At 40.2% G+C, this 23,375-nt stretch overlaps 1 long non-coding RNA gene across 16 annotated transcripts in view; it reads right to left on the bottom strand.

Moving 5' to 3' along the window:
- The window catches only part of LOC103346257 (uncharacterized), a 1,098,305-nt gene that overhangs the window by 1,003,573 nt on the left and 71,357 nt on the right, over window positions 1-23,375 (bottom strand). For all 16 annotated transcript variants that reach the window (XR_007923860.2, XR_007923875.2, XR_007923861.2 and 13 more), the window contains one exon: window positions 21,765-21,803. This is a non-coding gene — a long non-coding RNA (uncharacterized lncRNA). The remainder of the gene's footprint in view (window positions 1-21,764; window positions 21,804-23,375) is intronic.

Here is a 23,375-nt window from a genome sequence, read left to right as displayed (position 1 = left end):
ATCATTTATCCTTCATTATTTGATGGACATTAACTTGTTTTCAATGTTTTGTTATTATGAAGTTTATATGGACATTTGAGAACAGAATTTTGTGTGGATTTGTATGTGTGTGTTTTTTCAGTTAAATACCAAGAAGAAGGATTGCTAGATCACATTGTAAATGTGTTTATCTTTAGATAAAAAAAAAAAAAAGTCAAAGCTGTTTTCAAAGTGGCTTTATCATTTTGTGCCCCCATCAGCAACATATGAGATTTTCAGTTGTACCACAACCTTAGCATCACTTGCTATTATTGATCTTTTTAATTTTGGCTATTTTATCAGTCTGTGATGGTATCTCAATATGGTTTTGATTTGCATTTCTAATGAACTTGAGCATAACTAATGATGTTGAGCATCATACATCTTTCTTGGTAAAATACCTGTTTAAATATTTTGCCCATGTGTTAAGTTAGAGTGTTTATCTTATTATTACTGTAAAAGTGCTTAATGAACTCTAGGTTTAAGCCCATTACCATATTTGGATTATGACACTGTTGAATAGTGTGGTGCATATCTCATTCCATAATCATCCAGCAACTACAGAGGTCAAATTAGATGAGAATTGTATGAATGAATGTCAAATTCCCTAAAAACTATACCAATTTTACTGGGTCAATTTCCATAAAGACTGTTATCACCCATTGTTTAACTTCAAAATCAGTGTACCAATTAAAAGTCAAAATCCATAAAAGCTATACAACCCAAATGGAAATTCCATGAATACCATACCATTTAATGTCTTTAGAAAAGAAGAGCTCTCCGTTATGTTACCTACCTCACCTACCCCACCACAAGTACAAAGTTCCTCCTGTCATTAACATTTTGCATTTGTGGGATACATGTTATAACTAACAAACTAATATGAACAAACTATTATTAATTCAAATCTATAACTGTTTTTTGTTTTTGTTATTCTAACATATTTTATTAAATATGTTCAGGTTGTTGAAACCAAAATAAAGAATAGCTCTCATATGTGGAATTCGGCAATTACTGTGTGCCTGTATCAAAGATGATTTAATTCTATCATTCTTATCAAATTATGTCTTATACTTTGAGAACAAAATTGCTTACAGTGTATCACTAAGGCAGATTTTTTTGAATATTTACCTTTGGGCCCGGCGCTGTGGCATAGCACGTAAAGCCGCCGCCTGCAGTGCCGGACTCCCTTATGGGAACCAGTTAGAATCCCAGCTGCTCCTCTTCCAATCCAGCTCTCTGCTATGGCCTGGGAAAGCAGCAGCAAATTGCCCAAGTCCTTGGGCCCCTGCACCTGCGTGGGAGACCCAGGAGAAGCTCCTGGCTCCTGGCTTCAGACGGGCACAGCTCCAGCCGTTGTGGCCATCTGGGGAGTGAACCAGCAGATAAAGACCTCTCTCTCTCTCTCTCTCTCTCTCTCTCTCTCTCTCTGCCTCTCCTCTCTCTGTGTAACTCTGACTTTCAAATAAATAAATAAATCTTTAAAAAAATATTTACCTTTACCAAAATTTTCAAGTTTTAGGAATTTAAAGAAATATTTTAATTGGTTATAAAGAAAAACAGCCCAAATATATGCCTATTTTTGCTATATGCTTTTGAAAATTTAGGCCGGTGCTGTGGCTGACTAGGCTAATCCTCCACCTGCGGTGCAGGCACACTGGGTTCTAGCCCCGGTCAGGGCGCTGGATTCTGTCCCAGTTGCTCCTCTTCCAGTCCAACTCTCTGCTGTGGCCCGGGAGTGCAGTGGAGGCTGGCCCAGGTCCTTGGGCCCTGCACCGGCACGGGAGACCAGGAGGAAGCACCTGGCTCCTGGCTTCAGATCAGCGTGGTGAGCCAGCCGCAGTGGCCATTGTGGGGTGAACCAACAGAAGGAAGACCTTTCTCTGTCTCTCGCTCTCACTGTCCACTCTGCCTGTCAAAAAAAATTTAATAAACTTTGCTAACTCCAGTTTCCTTTTTCTATGTCCACACCCAAATATTGGACTATCTGAATATGTTAATTTATATTTATATATTTCACTGCATAGATTCTGGCATCTGGTTTTTGTCCTTCTTGAAGTTAATAGTCATCATCTGTTCTGTCTAGTGTAGAGACTAGTACACTGCTGCATATTTAGCTGTGTATAAGGACACAGACTTAATACCCAACAGAGATAATAAAGGCACTGTTTGCAAATGTTTATATAGGTGTAAGGAGAACCAGGAAGCCTATGAGCTATTATTGAAGTATGCAAAGAAAGGAGGAAGGAGAGATGCTCAAACTTCAATAGAGGCCAGTGCTGCAGCTCAGTGGGCTAATCCTCTGCCTGCGGCGCCTGCACCCTGGGTTCTAGTCCCAGTTGGGGCGCCAGGTACTAGTCCCGGTTGCTCCTCTTCCAGTCCAGCTTTCTGCTGTGGCCCGGGAGTGCAGTGGAGGATGGCCCAAGTGCTTGGGCCGTGCAACCGCATGGGCGATCAGGAGGAAGCATCTGGCTCCTGGCTTCAGATTGGCGCAGCACGCCAGCCGTAGCAGCCATTTGAGAGGTGAACCAACAGAAGAAAGACCTTTCTCTCTGTCTCTCTCTCTCTCACTGTCTAACTCTGCCTGTCCAAAAAAAAACTTCAATGGAGTAATTCTAACCACAGGAGCAGTAGTCTCTTTTAGATAGATTTAAACACTCTTGTGCAGAGAGGGCAGAAAACAAAGAAGGAAGAAAAAAATACCACAGTCTTACTCTCCCCCAGCATCCATTCTCCTAATAGTGACTGCTGCTGGGAGATCCCAAAGAGCGGGAGACTCCACTGATGTGTTTCATAAAGGTCAGCCTCCCAGGATCCAGAACAAGAGTGAGAGAAGTGGAAAGAAAGCCGACCTTAATCATCCACAGAAATCATCAGACATAGCAGATACTCAATAGATGTCCTCTGGCCCCTGGCTCATCCCTCCAAGAGAATTCTGAATCTACAGAGGAAACAAACTATAAAATCAGAACTATAAACGTCTCCATGAAGGAAAAGTATTCTTATTAAAGTCAGATGTACAATAAGCTCTTTACATTTGGAAACAGTCGTTCCATATAGCAGAAATAGGACATACACTTAGGACTTTTTGCTTTTTAACCAATTAAAATATTTCTTTAAATTCTTAAAACTTAGGGTTCTGGAGAAGGATAAGGGGAAAATAATTTTGCCTAGTTTTAATTTCCTTTATCTAGCAACATCTGATAAAGATATTGATATTACTATTTTTGAACTACCTACAGGTATACTGTATGCCAAATGTTCACTATAAGACTATTTCATAAAAAACATTAATTTAGTTTTTAAACTGACATTTATGTAACTACTACAAAAGTATATTTAAAATGACATGGAATTAGTATTTGATAGATCTAAGTTAGGTCTATCTTCACTAGTGATATGATTCATAGCAAAATATTTAACCTAAGATAAAGTCTTATAATCTAAAAATAAAGAAAAAGAAAATACAAAGGAAGGGTACTTCAAAAAGTTTGTGAAAAAGCTGAATAAAAGGTAAGTTCAGGGATCGGTGCAGTGATGTTGCGGGTAAAGCTGCCGCCTGCAGTGCCAGCATCCCATATCGCCACCAGTTCGAGACCTGGCTTCTCCACTTCTGATCCAGCTCTCTATGGCCTGGGAAAGCAGTGGAAGATGGTCCAAGCCCGTGGGCTCCTGCACAAACATGGGGGACCCGGAAGAAGCTCTTGGCTCTTGGCTTCATATTGGCGTAGTTCCGGCCATTGGGGCCAACTGGGGAGTGAATCAGCGGATGGGAGACCTCTCTTTCTCTCTCTGCCTCTCCTCTCTGTGTAATTCTGACTTTCAAGTAAATAAATAAATCTTAAAAGAAAAAAAAAAGCTTAGTTCATTTTGGTGCAAAAAAATGAAATTCACATTTTTTTCACACTACATATTTTTTCCATACTACACATTTTTCCATCACCTTTTTAAAGACCCCCTAGTATCAAAGGATTTCAATGACTACTTCTTGTGACTGGATTAAAGTTTAAGTAATGAGTGATGAATGTCTCATAATTATAATTCATCATTATAACTCCTTTATAAATACTAGCCTCCCTCCTATTTTTATTTGGTGGAAAAATCTCTGGTTCCTGGAAAAAATACTACAGATGCCACTTATCAAAAAATTCTAGATTCAGACAGCCAATGACAGACACGACTTTGGAAGCACCCTGATCAATGATGCTTGCTGCACGTACTACTGACTACACTCTAATTTCTTTCAGGCTTGAAAAAAAGATACATTTTGGATTCCATAAAGCTATTCAAATCACCCACAAAGAGAAATGTTAGAAAATAGCTATTTCCTTAAGTCACAAATTGGAGATGAAAAGTAAGGTAAGAACACAAGAAACTGATACTCTGAAAATGGCCACTGGACCAAATGATCAATCCACACATATGATGATCATTACCAAAACCCAACAAGAAACACAGGACTAGACTCAGGAAATGCTCAGAGCCTTGGGAGAAACCATCACAGTAGACTGACAAAATGAAAACACTTTCCAAAACAGTCGATAATCTCCAAAAATCCTACTTCCAATGAGATTCGTATGTGGAATGTAAAGCTAAAGATTAGTAGCCAAGTGATAATTTCCCATAAATAGCTGCTCTCCCATTATTTAAATAGGATTTCAAATACAGCTAAAGTAAATGCACGGGCTTTTATTTGCTCTAAGTCCAAAAAGCAAGAGCATGTAGAATTTTTTTATTCTGCTTAATTGAGATAATTATTTAAATGTTTGCATGTACTTTCTACTTTAAAAGTGTTATTCATTTTTGTGTAAGCACTCTTTTTTTCAAAAAAGATTTTATTTATTTATTTGACAGGTAGAATTACAGACAGTGAGAGAGACAGAGAGAAATGTCTTCCTTCCTTTGGCTCACTCCCCAAATACCCACTACTGCAGGCTCTGCGCCAATCCGAAGCCAGGAGCCATGTGCTTCTCCTGGTCTCTCACGCGGGTACAGGTGCACTTGGGCCATCCTCCACTGCCTTCCCGGGCCACATCAGAGAGCTGGACTGGAAGAGGAGCAACTGGGACTAGAACCCGGTGCCCATATGGGATGCCAGCGCCGCAGGCGGAGAATTAACCAAGTGAGCCACGGCGCCAGCCCTGTGTAAGCACTCTTGGTTGTGATATTCTTTTCATTATATCAAATAAATCTACTACTGCTAATCACAAAACCCAATATTGGAAAATATAAAATCAAGTGATATGTAGACATGTGAGTGCTACTGCTACCAAGTACTGGTTACAGAACCTTAACAGGAAGCAACAGGCAATCGGGGCAGCAGTTAAGACACTGGGATGGGACATGTGCTAGGGTGCAGCGGGTTAACGCCCTGGCCTGAAGCGCCAGCATCCCATATGGGCACTGGTTTGAGTCCCAGCTGCTCCTCTTCCAATCCAGCTCTCTGCTATGGCCTGGGAAAGCAGTAGAAGATGGCCCAAGTCCTTCGGCCCCTGCACCCGTGTGGGAGACCCGGAAGAAGCTCCTGGCTCCTGACTTCGGATCAGTGCAGCTCCGGCCGTTGCGGCCATCTGGGGAGTGAACCATCGGATGGAAGACCCCTCTCTCTGTCTCTACCTCTCTCTGTAAATCTGTCTTTCAAAAAAAAAAAAAAAAAGACACTGGGATGCCCACATCACTTATCAGTGTGTCTGCTTCTAGTCCTCGTTCCTCTGCTTCTGATTCAGCTTCCTGCTATTGCACCCAATAAGAGACAGAAGATGATGATTCAGGTGCTTGGGTCGCTCTCACCTATGTGAAAGACTCAGAGAGAGTGCAAGGCATCTGGCTTCAGCCTGGCTCAGCCCTGGAAGTTACATGAAGTAAAAAATTTCTCTCTCTCTCTCTCTCTCTCTCTGCCTTTCAAACAAAATGAAAATAAGTAAATGAAACCTAACTAGTAAATATAGATACCACTCTATGAAATACTTGTGTTTATCACTGCTGGAAATCTGTAAAATGATTTAGTTACATGAAGTGGTAAGCCTACTACTCAGTTTGGATATAAAGTAACCCTCTAGGATTTCCTATCTCCAGGGACAAAGTAGGTCAATGCGATTGATAGTGACACTATCTGAGAAAAGATTCTCTACTGTGCTTTGGAACTGAAATATATAGATAAATAAATGATGAACAAAATTCACAACAGAAAAAGCAGCCTGGAAAATTTCAAGGTAACCAACTCAAAGAGGTAGGAGGATGTTAAATTTCTAATAATGAATAAACCATCCCACATGCTAAATTGCCGAACTGAAATTATATCTAAACCAGTTCTTATTTTTTAAGTAATAATAGGTACTATTTACTGAAGAAAGAAATATACAGAAATTATGTCATTAAATCTCCAAAATAAACCTGTGTGGTATATATTATGGTTCCTATCTTATAAATAAGAAGATTGAAAGAGATGTTAACTTGTGTAAACAGAAGCAATAAATGGCACATTGAAAGTAAATAAATGGCACATTGAAAGTAAAAAGAGACATTAGAAATGTGTTTGAAAACATATATTTAAAATGAAATAAGAACTAAGCCGGCGCCTCAGCTCACTAGGCTAATCCTCCGCCTTGCGGTGCCAGCACACCGGGTTCTAGTCCCGGTTGGGGCGCTGGATTCTGTCCCGGTTGCCCCTCTTCCAGGCCAGCCCTCTGCTGTGGCCAGGGAGTGCAGTGGAGGATGGCCCAAGTCCTTGGGCCCTGCACCCCATGGGAGACCAGGATAAGCACCTGCTCCTGCCATCGGATCAGCGCGGTGTGCCGGCTGCAGCGCGCTGGCCGCAGCGGACATTGGAGGGTGAACCAACGGCAAAAAGGAAGACCTTTCTGTCTCTCTCTCTCTCACTGTACACTCTGCCTGTCAAAAAAAAAAAACAGTTGTTGTTGATTCTTGTTTCAATTTTAGCACAATTCATGTTGCTCTGACAGGGATCATTTTCAAACTTGTATCTTATTCTTTTTTATTTTCCCCAAACTAGATCCTGTTCAGATATATTATAAAAAGTTAGCAGAAGTTTGTTCTGGTATGTAAAAAAAAATTTGTTCATACTTTTCTCATAATAAACATTTTTCCATAATAAACATTTTTCATGATCTTTGTGAAGATGCCTCAAAGTATTTCTACCTACAATATATAAAGAACTGTTAAAATTCAATAATAAAAAGTCAGATAATCCAGTTTTTAAGATGGGCAATAGTCAAAGTAAACATCCAGAGATATTAAAATGGTTTATAAGCATGTTAAACAATACTCAAAATTAGTCAAGTTTGGATTGAATAATCATAATTTTCACTTGCTTTCTAGTGGATGTTTGTACCACTTCACACCTACTAGAATGGTTATGATCAGAGATGGATAACAAGTTTTGGTAATCACGTGCAGAAGTTAGAAGCCAGATACAAAGCACATTGCTGGTAGAAATGCACAATGGTACAGCCATGCTGGAAAACAATTTGAGAACTCCTCAAAATTTAAGCACAGAATAACCATAGGAGTCAATAATTCCTCACCTAGGTAGAGTCTTAAGAGAACTGAAAACATGTTCACACGAAAATTTGTATGTGAATGTTTATGGCAGTTATTATAAGCTTTATAGGGATTCTCCTCGACTTGCCATGCATGGAGTTATATCTCAATAAGCCCACCATAAATCTTAGATATATTTAAGGAGATAATTTATTTAATAAACTTAACCTACTGAATAACATAGCTTAGCAGCACAGTACACTATAGAATACTGGTTGTTTTCCTCTCACGATACGTGACTGGGAAGAGAGCTGCTGCTTACTACCCTGCCTTTCATGTTGCTAACCTAGGAAAGACAAAAACCAAAACTTGAGGCAGAGGTACTACTAAATATGTATCATTTTCACACCCTCATGGAATGAAAAAGAATCATGTCAAACTATCGTAAGTTGAGGACCACTTGTATTGACGATCAGATCCACCAGTTTGATGATCTTAGGGTTTATCACAAAAAAGAAATGTTCAGCATTAAAATATCTATTAACATAATTCAACTCATTAACAGAATGTTTTTAAAAATATGATATTTGTGATAGCTGCCAAAACATTTTATACATTTCCCCACCCGGGGCGAGGGGGGATCTAATGTAAGATACCATTTGTACCCACTAAGTTCAGGATGAATTCTACAATGTCACACAGATTAAGGAATATACTTTTTTGAGAAAGGGAGAATTTATATATGCCAGGAGTTAGCAAAGGAAGACATAGTGAGTGTTAGAGTTGGTAGACAGCTAGATATGAGGGGATCCCAGATGTCCCAGAAAGTCCCAAGGACTTTCCATATCACAGCAATAGATTGACAAATGCCCCCAAAGAAGGCAACCATGCTGTCAACTATACCATCACCTTAATAAAACTAGACTTATTATAATTTCTTGGCATTGGGATTGCAACTACAACCTGTCTCCAAAATTTCCATTATGGATCCAAAATGACTTTATTGGGAAGTAGGTGGCACCCCTATTCCAAGAAAACCTCATCTAATTATCCAGTTATTCTCTGTAACTCTACCTCTCAAATAAATAAAAACTTTTTTTTTTGACAGGCACAGTGGACAGTGAGAGAGAAAGACAGAGGGAAAGGTCTTCCTTTGCCGTTGGTTCACCCTCCAATGGCTGCCACGGCTGGCGCGCTGTGGCCGGCACACCACGCTGATCCAAAGGCAGGAGCCAGGTACTTATCCTGGTCTCCCATAGGGTGCAGGGCCCAAGGACTTGGGCCATCCTCCACTGCACTCCCTGGCCACAGCAGAGAGCTGGCCTGGAAGAGGGGCAACCCAGACAGAATCCGGGGCCCCAACCAGGACTAGAACCCAACGTGCCGGCGCCACAAGGAGGAGGATTAGCCTATTGAGCCGTGGCGCCGGCCTATAAAAACTTTTTATAAATTAAAAAAAAGAATGTCTGCCACAAGCTATGAAAACAATGTTTCTTAAAATGTTGATCTGCTCACAATAAAAATCTCCCTATATACTCATATTCATGGCTCTCTTCTAAAACTCAACTCTCAAGGGAAATTGTAAGCTGTGTTATACTCACGGTCCCCTAGAGACACCAGGTTCCAAGGAACAATGGGCAGATTTAATAGATGGCCCAGTGTTAAGTAACCCTCCACCTCCCTGTGTTCAACTGCTTCAGCTTCAAATTGCCCTTTGCCAGAATCACCAACAGGGGATGACAAGTTTTCTTCTCCCTCAAATTCTGATTCTTTTACCCACTTCACCCCCACTTGATAACCCAATTTATCCTCCTTTGCCAAACTATGAGATTTCCCATAGTGCAGCCTCTTTTCACCCAGATATAATTAGACTTTGACCTCTGAGGAAAGTAGCCAATGAAGATGCTGGGACAATAAGGATATGTGGCATGTTCTCTATGACTGATCTAAATCAATGCAAAGAAAAGCTAGGGAGAGGATCCCACTAAGTTTAAGGTCTTAACCTTAGTCTTTAATCTAATCTGGAATGACTTACATATTGCTCTACCCACCTGTTGTGCCCTGGAGAAAAAACAACAAATCTGGGATAAGACCCAATTTGACACTCACCTGATGGTGGCTCAACAACCTAATTGATGTGCTGTGGGATCTACAGCAGTCCCAACAATAGATTCTAACTGGAACTATCAGAGAGAGCATGATGACCCAGTTCATTGAAACCATATGGTTATCTGTTTAGTGGATGGGTTCAAACAATGAATTATCAAGCCTGTAAATTATGACAAAATTAGGAAAGTAACTGCATATAAGGAAGAAAATCCAGCCCTATTCAGGGATGACATGTAGAGGCCTTAAAAAACACACCAACTTAGGCCTCAGCACTCCTGCGGGACAGATCTCACTTGGTACCAATTTCATCTGTCAGTAAGCCCAAGACATTTGGAGAAAACTCCAAAAGTTAAGAGTAAAACCTAAACTACCCTGAACCAGATGCTAAATACAGCATTTGAGGTATTTAATATCAGAGACAAAACTGAGGGAGATAAAATGTTCCAGCATAAGAACCGTCTAAGCCACAGGCTCACAGGGTACCAGTCACTGTAACCATCACCTTATGACCACAGACCCAACCTGAAAGGCATTCCACATGGATAAGAAAACCCAGGGAGATTGTTTCAGATGCAGTAATCTAGTATATTCATGCAAACAACGTCCCCAACTGAAAAAGCTGCCTAGGAATTCCCCGCATGCAAAAAGAGGGACTCCGGAACCAGGATTGTCCTCAACTCTGAAGGGAGAAGAGGACCTCCAGTTCCTTTATGTTCCTGTCTGATGACTCAGGGGCCTGGAAACTTGGGCATGTCCCTCAACAGACATGATGATCTCATTCCCGGAGTCATAGGTGATCTTGGATGTCTCAGACTATTAACTTCTCCATTTACAGAGGAGTCACCAAACTGCTTTTGTTTCCTTCATGGGAACTCTGTCTTGCTGTGGAAGTCAATGGTAAGCCTAGTTCCTAATAGTTCACTTTGCCTCTCACATGTCAGAAAGGACACTTTAAATCTCTCACCAGTTTCTGGTGATGTCAGAATGACTGACACCATTATAAAAGATTTATTATCAGGACTGGCACTGTGACATAGTGGGTAAAGTCACCACATGCAGTACCAGCATCTCATATGGGTGCCAGTTCAGGTCCCAGCCATTCCACTTCTGATCCAGCTCTCTACTATGGTCTGGGAAAGCAGTAGAAGATGGCCCAAGTACTTGGGAGACCTGAAAGAAGCTATTGACTCCTGGCTTTGGATCAGCCCAGCTCTGGCTGTTGCAGCCATTTGGGAAGCGAACTAGCAAATGGAAGACCTCTCTCTATCCTGCCTCTGGCTCTCTGTAACTCGGCCTTTCAAATAAATAAATAAATCTTTTTAACAAATATTTATTATCATCTTTTGGACATCCCTTTATAGTTACTAGCTCCTAAGACTATCCCTTTAAGCCATGATGTTAGTATATACTGAAACAACATCTTACCTCAAACACCCACCTCCCTGTCAATGTTCAATATAAAACAAACCTTCGATCAGGGTCAGAGGCATTCCTGGACCAGCCACCCATGCTGCCCCTATCAAGATCCCATTTTCCCCATTAATCCCAATAACCCTTAAATTCTGAATCCAAATGAGAGATCCAACCCATAAACTGATAAATCCCTTACTCAAGCTATTTTTGTCCCAGGTGATTCCCCTGTAATACACCTAGACAGCCCTAAAACTGAATAAGAGAATATCACATGGTTCAAGACCATAAGACCATAAGTGAGGCTTTCATTACCTTTCATCCCTTTGTTCCTATCCTCTACCAGATAACTGAGGATACCACCTGGTTTATAGTCTTAGACTTAAAGGATGCTTTTGATTGTATTCCTCTTTTGCTCTGCCTCTGCCTCTCTGTAACTCTGCCTTTCAAATAAATATATAAATCTACAAAAAAAGCCAGCTTGAAAGATACTGGATTAATCCTTTCTTACCTGTGTCATACTTGTGTAGCCAGTCAGCCTAGCTGTAAATAACTCCAATATTTACTTCAGCTTGACCTGAGATGTTAATCCAGGTGCAACAGTGATTCAATAACTATACAAGTCCCTCTTTGTTCAGCTAACAAAAAGTCTAGAGACTTTCTGTTATCTAAGACTACATAGGCAAAGGAACCCTGCTTGGTCTGAAGTGTACTGAGGCTATTGTCCATATTATGGGTTATGTTTTCAAGTGATTTTGTCAGTACAATTATAGTTTGCTTATGATATATAAATCCTTCCCATGAACCATAGCCGAAATAGTTCCAATAATTATAATAAATTTTGTGCTCACTTTGGCAGCACATATAATAAAATAATACATCTTAGTATTACCCTTTTTTCTTGGGGGGGCTGGTATTCATGCTATTGAAAAGTCTGACTTCTAATGGAGAAAGCTACCCCAGAATGCAATAGCCCATAAAGTGGAAATTGTCTGTGGACTAGTAAGCAAAAGCTAATTCAGGGAAATGTGTTGGTGATGTTGGAAGAAACCCTTTAGAGATTTTACAGAGCCTCATATGGGGATTTTGCCTATCCTTGGATCTAGATTCTACAGAAACCAGACATTCCATGAAAGTCCTAAACTGTTTCCTAGTAGCTGGTGGTCCAGCATTTAATATTGTCTCATTTCATTTTTAAAAAAGATTTTATTTATTTATTTGAGAGGCAGAGATACAGAAAGAGAGTGGGAGAGACAGAAAGAAACAACTTCCATCTCCTGGTTCCTACCCAAATGGCCACAAAAGCCAGAGCTGGGCTGATCTGAAGCCAGGAGCTTCTTCCTGGTCTCCCACATGAGTGCAGGGACCCAAGGACTTGGGCCATCTTCTTTTGCTTTTCCATAGCAGAGAGCTGAATCAGAAGTAGAGCAGCCAGGACTCAAATCAGCACCCATATGGGATGCTGGCACTGAACATGGCAGCTCTACCCACCGCGCCACAGCCCTGGCCCCCCTGAGCTGGCCTCTAAAACTCTCACAGGCACTGTCTCTACTGGGACCTTTCATTGCTCTCATTCCCCTTCTCCTACTTGACTTTGTATTTTTAATTTACGAAATTTGTCTCTTCTAGGCTTTAATAGAGCCACACTGAAATGATGACCGGAGGGGATACCCACCCAATGACTATAAATAGTCCTCTGGAGAGATCTCTTTGCCTTTGAGACTCTTAGACCAAGCCTTGCAGGATTTCTATCATTCCTTCAAATCCAACCCTTCCACATAAGGAACTCTTGGACCAACAGATAGCAAGGAAATCTGGACTCCTTGGATAGGAAGGACTTACATCCTTTCTCATCCTGATGATGTTACTGAAGACTGAACTTTGCCCATTTCCCCTTATAAGACTGAAGGATCCAATTCTTTAAGTAGAGAATATTAGTGTAGGTAGACAGCTAGATATGAGCAGAGCCAAAATGTCCCAGAAAGTCACAAGGACTTTCCATATCATAACAACTCAAAATTGTTCCAGAAAATGCAGCCACATTGTCAGCCATATAGTCACCTTAATTAACCCTAGACGCAGTATGATTTCATTAGCATTGTGGTTGGAGTTACAACCTGCCTCCAAAATCACTATGACAGAGCCAAAAGAACTTTATTAGGAAAGAAAATAGGTGGTACTCCTATTCCAGGAAAACCTAACCTTATTTCTAGAACTCTCCTCCCTGTTACATGAAACTCCCACCCCATTATTACAAAATAAAGATAAAAGAGAAAGTTCCTCAGACCCTCTTGGTAGATCTTTTTTCCCCTTGGAACCTGTCTAGTTTCCCTGAAGAATCTATTTTCACTTGCAATAAGTGTTGCTTGCTTGCTTAATTCAATCTTGACTTGTCTTAGAATTATTTCTTGTGGTGATATCAAGATACTGAACACACTAGCCCATAAATTTGCATCAGTGGACACCAACATTCTTCCTACATTCCAAAGGCAAGGCAGGCCAAACCAAGGCTCTGAGGTCCCTCCCAGTGAAGGGACCCTACCTTCGCTCCTACTGCACCTCTACATCCTCATTTCTCCTCCTTACAATTCATTCATAGGAGACAAACTTGTGAGGAGAACACTGAGGTTGCTTAGTGTCAGATTTTCCAAATTTGGAATGACAGTAGTTTAGTAGAATTCCCTGGACAGGTCAAACACCTGTCTTACTGAAGATCTTGGGAAAGTAAGATGGCGCAATATCTCCTGAAAAAGCAAATGGAGTGGGGGAGTAGTTGAATTTCAGTGGTTCTCTGCTAATCTCCTAGGAGAAGTGTCCTTGCACCAGCTAGCCAGGTATCTGAGCAAGCCATACTGAACCAACAGGGCCACCATTGGACAGATCTGCTTATCACCTCACAAAAACTCAATTCCTACATGTTTTATTTTTCCCAAATATTCGTAAACTTGGAATAGAAAAAAATGTATTTTGTTGAGCAGAATCTACCAAAAACCTGTAAGTCTCATATTAATAATAAAAGATCAAAGGAATTCTCCACTTAAGCCAGGGATAGAACAAGGAGGCCCTTGTTCATTTCTTGAGTTAGTAGGAGCAAAAGAAAGATATATTTGTTTGCTTTTAGAAGCTTTTATTTAATAAATATATTTATTATATATATATAATATATATATATTTATTATAGCAGTTCTTCCCCCCATACCTGTCCACCCACCCCCAAACCATCACACCTCCTATGCCCTCTCCCATCCCATTCTTCATTAAGATTCAGGTTTAATTATCTTTATTTTTTTTTTTTTTGACAGGCAGAGTGGACAGTGAGAAAGAGAGACAGAGAGAAAGGTCTTCCTTTGCCGTTGGTTCACCCTCCAATGGCTGCCACAGCCGGTGCACCACGCTGATCCGATGGCAGGAGCCAGGTACTTATCCTGGTCTCCCATGGGGTGCAGGGACCAAGGACTTGGGCCATCCTCCACTGCACTCCCTGGCCACAGCAGAGAGCTGGCCTGGAAGAGGGGCAACCGGGACAGAATCCAGCACCCTGACTGGGACTAGAACCCGGTGTGCTGGCGCCACAAGGCAGAGGATTAGCCTAGTGAGCTGAGGCGCTGGCCCTTAATTATCTTTATATACTGAAGATCAACTCTACGCTAAGTAAAGATTTCAACAGTTTGCACCCACACAGACACACAAAGTGGAAAGTACTGTTTGAAGACAAGTTTTACCATTAATTCTCATAGTACAACTCATTAAGGACAGAGGTCCTACATGGAGAGCAAGTGCACAGCGACTCCTGTTGTTGATTTAACAATTGACACTCTTTTTTTTTTTTTTTTTTTAACAGGCAGAGTGGACAGTGAGAGAGAGAGACAGAGAGAAAGGTCTTCCTTTGCTGTTGGTTCACCCTTCAATGGCCACCGTGGCCAGCGCGCTGCAGCCGGCGCACCGCGCTGATCCGATGGCAGGAGCCAGGAGCCAGGTGCTTTTCCTGGTCTCCCATGGGGTGCAGGGCCCAAGCACCTGGGCCATCCTCCACTGCACTCCCTGGCCACAGCAGAGAGCTGGCCTGGAAGAGGGGCAACCGGGACAGAATCCGGCGCCCCAACCGGGACTAGAACCCGGTGTGCCGGCGCCGCTAGGCGGAGGATTAGCCTAGTGAGCCGCAGCGCCGGCCTTACAATTGACACTCTTATTTATGACATCAGTGATCTCCCGAGGCTCTTGTCATGAGCTACCAAGGCTTTGGAAGCCTTTTGAGTCCACAAACTCCATCAGTATTTGGACAGGGCCATAAGCAAAGTGCAAGTTCTCTCCTCCCTTCAGAGAAAAGTGCATCCTTCTTTGATGCCCCTTCAAGAAAGATATATTTGTAAAAGATATGACTGACTACCTATAGTTAGAGGTTTCTGAGACAGTTATTGTATTTCTTGTCCTAGCTGATCATTACATAGTATGTTTCTTAAAAATCAGCAAGCTATTTACTCATAATTTGTACATTTATATGTATAGGTACATATATATATATATATAGTTAGTTAGTTAGTTAGTTAGTTCTTTTTTTAAGTTTTCCTTTAAAGAGGAGAGGATGGGCACTTAGTCTAGAGATTAAGACTTTTGCATCACATATCATAGTACCTGGTTTACATTCCAGGCTCTAGGTCCTATTCCCTACTTTCCATTAATGTAAAACCTAGGAGGCAACAATGATAGTTTAAGTAAATTGGATTCCTGCCAGCCATACTGAAGACCTGTACTAATTTCCTAGCTCCCAGCTTCAGACCAGTCTTGGGGCCAAACCCCATCAAGCTATGATAGGCAACTGGGAATGAACCAGCAGATAGGAGCATGCTCTTTCTTGCTCAGTTTCTCAAATAAATATTTTTAAAAGGAAATACTATAATCAAAAATTACTGTGCACATATATTTTGTATGAGATTAAATTAGGGAATGACATTGTAGCATAGGAGGTTAATCTGCCACTTGTGACACTGCATCCCATATGGGTACTGGTTCATGTCCCTATCACTCTGCTTCTGATCCAGCTTCCTGCTAATGGCTGAAAAAAAGCAGCAGAAAATGACCCAAGTGCTTGAGTCCTTGTTACCCATTATCACTCAACAGATGTCAGATGGAGTCAGAGTGTTTAGCAGAAGAGGAGAGAAACTGAGAATTAGTAAGTCATAAATAAATAAACAAGATAATTTCCAGTACTGATGGGCACTTTAAGAAAAATAAAACACAGTAATAAAGAGGCATTAAGAAGTAAATTTGGGAGGGGGTACTACTTTAGATTGAATGGTATGAGAAGAGCTCTTATAGAGTTGAATATGCAAGATCTGGGGCATTAAGTGTGAAAGCCTTGAGGCACAACAGAGCTTGGTGCATTGAAGGAACAAAACAAAGACAGTTTAAGTACAGCTAAAGAAACTTGAGGGAAAGAGAAAAAAATCAAGAAACCTGAAAGGTAGACTGGAAATAGATCCCATAAGACTTTTAGGATTGAGTTTTATAATATAAGAAGTCTTCAAAATATTAATGGGCAATGTGCATTATCAAAGAAAGCATGCATGGATTTCAAAATGTGTTACATCAAAATAGATTCATCTTTAATTCTATTTTCCATGAGCCTTTTGAAATACCCTCAAATGTACAGTGCCGGGGCTTAAAACTGAGGCTTGATATATGATCAAGGTTAACATTTCAAAAAGACCACTACTGGCTGCAAAGTGAAAGAGGGAAAGAAGGAAAACAAAGGATCAGGAGGAAGAAAAGTCCACGTGAGAGACTTCTACACTGTGGAAACAAGAGCTGACCAAATGAAAAAAGCACAGACTATTTATTCTGAGCTTCTGTAGTAAGGCAGTTAGCTACTGCCACTTGCCTTTTGGCAAAGATCAAAGGCAGGCAGAAGAGTGGGAAGTTTTACAGTGGAAAAAGGCGAAACTTCAGGCATCCCCTGATAGAGGCTGTTGGCATACAGAAAGCTATGGGTGCACTAACTAGAAGCAAAATCATGCTATGTGACCTAGTTAGGGTAACAAGTTTCACTTTCTCTGGTTGGCCCTAAATTGAAAGCAGGGATAAAAATTAAAGAAGCAGTCATTTATCTGTAACACCCTTGTCAATTGAGGCCATTACTACACATGTTATTCTGTAGCCTCCAGATTGTTACTAGAGGTAAAAATCTGGTTTTCTTTAAGTTTGATTTATAGTAAACCTGTTTCTTGGGCTATTCATTGCAGAGAAAGAGTTGTTTTGCTGGGCAGGTTGCTTCAGATTGTGAGCCAGAGATCTAGCTTTATAGTCCATCCACTGTCCTTTTGTGCAACTATATTCAGTCTCTCAGATAGCAGTGGTGGAGGAGAGAAATTAATGGATTCAATTAATACCTATAGATAGAACAAGACTTGATAACAGATTGGATGCAGGAGGGGGACAAAGAAGAATCTGGAATGACTCCTAGTCTGAAACCCCAATGATATTTGATCAGTAGTTTTTCTTAGGATCAAAGAAATGAGATGTAATTTAGTATGCAAAGCTGAGCACTGGTATCCAGAGCAGGAGGTCAGTAAAATTCTTCTGTAAAGGAACAATTGGTAAACTTTCAGCTTTGCAGGCCATGTAGTATCTGTTCTAACTCCTCAGCCCATTGCAGCATGAAATATCCTTAGAGCAAGTAGAGATGACTGGGAGTATCTGTATTCAATTTGAATTCCTTATAATGTTCTTTTTTTACTCACTTGAAATATAAAAACTATTCATAACTCACATGCCTTACAAAATAGACAGTATTCAGAATCTGGCCTGCTAATCCCCGATCAAGGGTCAAGGCTCATCTGGTGCATGTGCAAAATGCTGTGTTAAGATTTGCACACATTATCTTGCAATTCTAAAAACTATGCCAAAGGGGCCGGTGCCATGGCACAGTAGGTTAATCCTCTGCCTGCAGCACCAGCTTCCCATATGGGCGCCAGTTCTAGTCCCGCTGCTCCTCTTCCAATCCAGCTCTCTGCTATGGCCTGGGAAAGGAGTAGAAGATGGCCCAAGTCCTTAGGCCCCTGCACCTGTGGGAGACCTGGAAGAAGCTCCTGGCTCCTGGCTTTGGATCGGCCCAGCTCCAGCCGTTGTGGCCATTTGGGGAGTGAACCAACAGAAAGAAGACCTTTCTCTCTGTCTCTCCCTCTCACTAAAAAATTTGTAATTCTGCCTCTCAAATGAATAAATAAAATCTTTTTAAAAATTGTTAAAAAAAACTATGCCAGATTATTTTTATTATTAGTCCTATTTTAATAACTAGCAACTGAGGCTTAGGAAAGATAAGCAAATTTTCCAATAATTGGCAATTGTATTTATTACTGACCAAATGTTGGATTCAAAATAATACCTGTCTATACTGGACAGTCACATCCAATTCACTTGGTCTCTAAATTTTTAGTTTACACAACATTTTGAATTATAACATACTAGAATACTTCAAAATGTTTGTGGATAAATGGAAGTAAAAGATAATGTGCATTTTCCATGAACTTTTTTAAGATAACACATGTATCTAGTTTCCTATTGGTGTTGTAGAACTCAAATAAAATACTCACACTTTGTAATGCACTTTATAAATTATAGTGCTGGGGCCAGCACTGTGGCATATCAAGTTAAGCTACCACCTGTAACACCAACATCCTATATGAGTGCAAATTAGAGTCCAGCTGCTCTGCTTCCAATCCAACTCCCTGGTAACGTTGTACCTAAGAAGCGGAATATGGCCTAAGTACTCAAGCCCTTGCCACTCATGTGGAAGACTGGCATGGAGTTCCAGGATCCTGGCTCTGGCCTGACAAAGATTCAAATATTGGAAACATTTGAGGAGCTCATCAGTACACAGAAGATCTCTTGCTGTCTCTCCATCTCTATAATCTACCTTTCAAATAAATACATAAATCTTTTAAAAAAGTAATTCATTAATTCTTCTGCTTTGTCTCCACTCTCCACCCAACGTAGCCACGTGCTTTCCATCCTCATTTAATTCAGGTATTTATGTATAATTCACATCAAAGAGGTTTCTCTGATCATCCTTAGAGAGCACCCCCAGTACTATCAACTCAGTCATTTTTCTTCATAATACACTTCACAATGACACATCATGTAGATTTTTTGTCTGCCTTCCCATGCTAAAACACATGATAAAAACAACTAATAACTATTATTGAGTAAATATATAATATATACATAGAAGGCTTAATCTCTTGATACAACATTTTCTAATTTTCCATTTTTTTAAAGATTTTATTTATTTATTTGAAAGGTAGAGTTACAGAAAACGAGAGGGAGAGACAGAGAGAAAGGTCTTCCGTCCGCTGGTTCACTCCCCAAATGTCCACAATGGCCGGAGCTGCGCCAATTCGAAGCCAGGAGCCAGGAGCCTCCTCCAGTCTCCCACAGGAGTGCAGCAGCCCAAGGACCTGAGCCATCCTCTGCCGCTTTCCCAGGCCACAGCAGAGAGCTGGATTGGAAGAGGAGCAACCAAGACCAGAACCAGCGCCGCAGGCGGAGGATTAACCCGCTGCGCTACCATGCCGACCCCTAATTTTCCATTTGAGCAAAAATTTTAGTAAAAAATTTATCTCACTCCATACATCCTTAAGAGAAAAGTAGATTCAGTATTACAGCAGTGATGGAATTAAGTGTCATAAGCACTAGAACACTCCTGCTTCCTTAAAGAATATATCTGTAATCTTATCTGTATCTTATGGTATATACACACTATGGAATACTACTCAGTGCTGAAAAAAATGAAATCCTGTCTTAGGCAACAAAATGGATACAATTAGAAACCATTATACTAAGTAAAATAAGCCAGTCCCAAAAAATACAAATACAATATGTTTTCCCTGATCTCTGATAACTAATAGAGTACCTAAAATGTAATACATAGGAGTGAAATTGACATTTTGATATTTGATTATCTCAACAGTTGAAGATCAGTGTTTTGGTTTTTTTTTCCTTCATACTATTTGTTGAACTCTTTACTTAGTGGAGGGTTAATCCTATGAATATAAAGTAAATTGAAAATAGATCTTTGTGGCCGGCGCCGCGGCTCACTGGGCTAATCCTCCGCCTAGCGGCGCCGGCACACCGGGTTCTAGTCCCGGTTGGGGCGCCGGATTCTGTCCCGGTTGCCCCTCTTCCAGGCCAGCTCTCTGCTGTGGCCAGGGAGTGCAGTGGAGGATGGCCCAGGTGCTTGGGCCCTGCACCCCATGGGAGACCAGGAAAAGCACCTGGCTCCTGGCTCCTGCCATCGGATCAGCGCGGTGCGCCAGCCGCAGCGCGCCGGCCGCGGCGGCCATTGGAGGGGGAACCAACGGCAAAGGAAGACCTTTCTCTCTGTCTCTCTCTCTCACTGTCCACTCTGCCTGTCAAAAAAAAAAAAAAAAAAAGAAAATAGATCTTTGTAAACATTAAGAGGGGGAATAGGAGAGGGAGGAGGAAGAGGGTGGGAACACAGACAGAAGGGAAGGTAGGGAGGGAAGTATCACTATATTCTTAAATATGTATATATGAAATACTTGAAATTTATGTACCTTAAATAAAATTCTAAAAAAATACACTGCTTTATGGAAAAAAAAAGAATATGTCCATAATCTATTTTATTTTTAAGGAGATACTTCCTGATCTTATTTTGAAGAGTTTAAAAAAAAAAAACTCTTGAATTCATGGAACTCTTTCAGTTTAATTCATAACAACACAAGACAGCCAATAAACAAGGAACTTTATAGCATTATTTTAATCTAATTTACTAGTTCAACTGGAAGATATTTCCAGAGATAAATTACTCTAGATTTTGAAATCTTGTCAGTTAATAGGTGTGGCTACCTTCTTGTTTTGACTTTCTGATCCTAAGCCTTTCACATCAAGGTACATGGCTAAAATTCTTAAACATGTCTAGTTTTTCATGGTTTTAAAATTTTCATTCAACTAGCACTACTGCTCCAATACCTGCTATCCAACTCCATATATTTGCGATTTTATAGAAGTTCCCCGAGGGCCAGTGCTGTGGCATAGCTGGTTAACACCCTGGCCTGAAGCACCGGCATCCCATGTGGGCACTGGTTTGAGTCCCAGCTGCTCCTCTTCCAATCCAGCTCTCTGCTATGGCCTGGGGGAGCAGTGGAGAATGGCCCAAGTCCTTGGGCCCCTGCACCGGTGTGGGAGACCCGGAAGAAGCTCCTGGCTCCTGGCTTTGGATCGGCGCAGCTCTGGCCGTTGCAGCCATCTGGGGAGTGAACCATCAGACAGAAGACCTCTCTTTTTCTCTCTCTTTGCCTCTCCTCTCTGTGTAACTCTGACTCTCAAATAAATAAATAATCTTTAAAAAAAAAAAAAGTTCCCTGAATCTTTTCTATAACTGATATCCTCTCATTACTTCCCATATAATGACATAGTTATTTCCTTACTTACTAGTCATTCCATACATCCTTTAGAATTGTAACATTATTTACTCATAAACATTTTCAAAATTGAACATTTTATTCATGAACACAGTCTCATTCACTTTCTTTTGAGTCAAAAAGCATTTTAAAAATTCTTAAAGATGCTTTCTCTTAGTTTTTTTTTTCTTTCAATCATGACTCAGCAATACATTATATAATCACTTCTGTCTGTTTCAGTAAACCTAAAAGAATTCACTACTTGAATATACATAAATATACAATATAAACATATAAATGTATACTTACACATATGAGGGCAAGACTTGATCTATAAACTGCTGCTGTCTGAAAGAGAAAATAATCAGCAACAAAATTATCAGAGTCCTGTTGGAAATTCTTGAGTAAACAATGCTGCATTTTGAAACATTAATTGAGAAGCTGCATTCTATGAATTATACCAAGAACTGCATTCTGCAAAAATATTAACCAAGTTAGAACATTTATTTAAAACCTAATGCTCAGAATTGAAATGTATCACAAGCCAAAATGACTATAACAACTTCAAGAAAATTCCCTCTGTCAAGGAAGTAGAGTAACAGAAGTGCAAAGACAGTTCAGATTAATAATTTATATTTTCCTAATATCAATTATCTGAATATGTGCATCTCAAGTCATCCTATGTGCCTGTTTGTGCACTTAATGTGTTCATTTTAAAATGATGGCTACAAAATAAACAGAACTCAACAGCTTCACAATGAAAAAAATTAAGAAATGTATTAATCTTGGGCCCATTTACAATTACATTAGAAAGAATAATAATTTACTGACTTTAGCAAAGTATGATGACTTTATTAGCAATCCAGTGTAATAGTGGCAAACAGTGGATGCTTGCCAAGAAATACAAGCTTTATGCATTACTTTAAATAATTTTTTATTTGTTGATAGGCTCCAAGTATGACAAAAGACATGAGTCGTAACAGCATGCTACAGTATACAGGCAGATTAACATTTATTTACCATCCACTTTTTGAGCTTCATAGCAAAGTGAAAACTCTCCCCTCTTTATATCAGTCTCTAGCTCAACCTCCTTCAAAGAATGGGGACCACCATTAACCAGCATTGCTCTTTTCAAAAAATTAAGAGAATTCTGGTTATTTCAGCAATAGCTCATCTGTGTCAGCACTTATTTTTTGTCTTATGAGCTCAGATTTTTAATTTTTGATTGTTATTTAGGTAATTTTATGGTGCTCTTTTGATCCAATTGTATATTTGTTCATCCACACATTCAGTAAGAAAACATTTATTGAGAGCATATTATAATGCTAAGTTCTAAAAATATTTAGATGAATTTTACTGTTTCTGGCCACAAGAATTTTACAGTGAGGTATGTGTGTGTTGCAACAACAATTTAGAGTCGCTCATGCCTTAATAGCAATAGGGAACAAAAGATATTTTTGACTACCTTGGTATAATTAGGGAATCCTGATCACATAGAAGGTAACATTTCATACTGCCTGGTAAATAATATTCTAAATATTATAAGGGAAGAAAAAGTCCACAGAGGAGAAGCAGCATGCTCAACAGCACAGAAGTGTGTAGGCAAGAAAGAGAGGTCCAGGGAGTTCTATGGTTGGGTGAGGCAGAAAAAAATATGACTGGAAGCAAGGAGAATAAATGACTATTCACCAGGAATATTAAGTGAATGACTCAAAATTTGGAAGGAAGACTGAATTCTAATACCCCTTGCCACTCTATAATAATTTTAGCCTACATTTATTCATTGTTGATCACAAATGTAGCAAAATACCTTCTTCTTGCTCCCAACTATTTCTAAAATGAGCAATCAAATTCTAATTTACTTGTTAGTAAATCACAAGTTCACATAAAGAATGTGCTTACACTTTACCTGTCCCTGTA

The sequence above is a fragment of the Oryctolagus cuniculus genome, chromosome 1, assembly GCF_964237555.1.
Source record: "Oryctolagus cuniculus chromosome 1, mOryCun1.1, whole genome shotgun sequence".
In the NCBI taxonomy this organism is placed as follows: Eukaryota; Metazoa; Chordata; class Mammalia; order Lagomorpha; family Leporidae; genus Oryctolagus; species Oryctolagus cuniculus.
The sequence above is the reverse complement of the archived record's forward strand: the minus strand, read 5'-3'. Positions and strand labels throughout refer to the sequence as shown.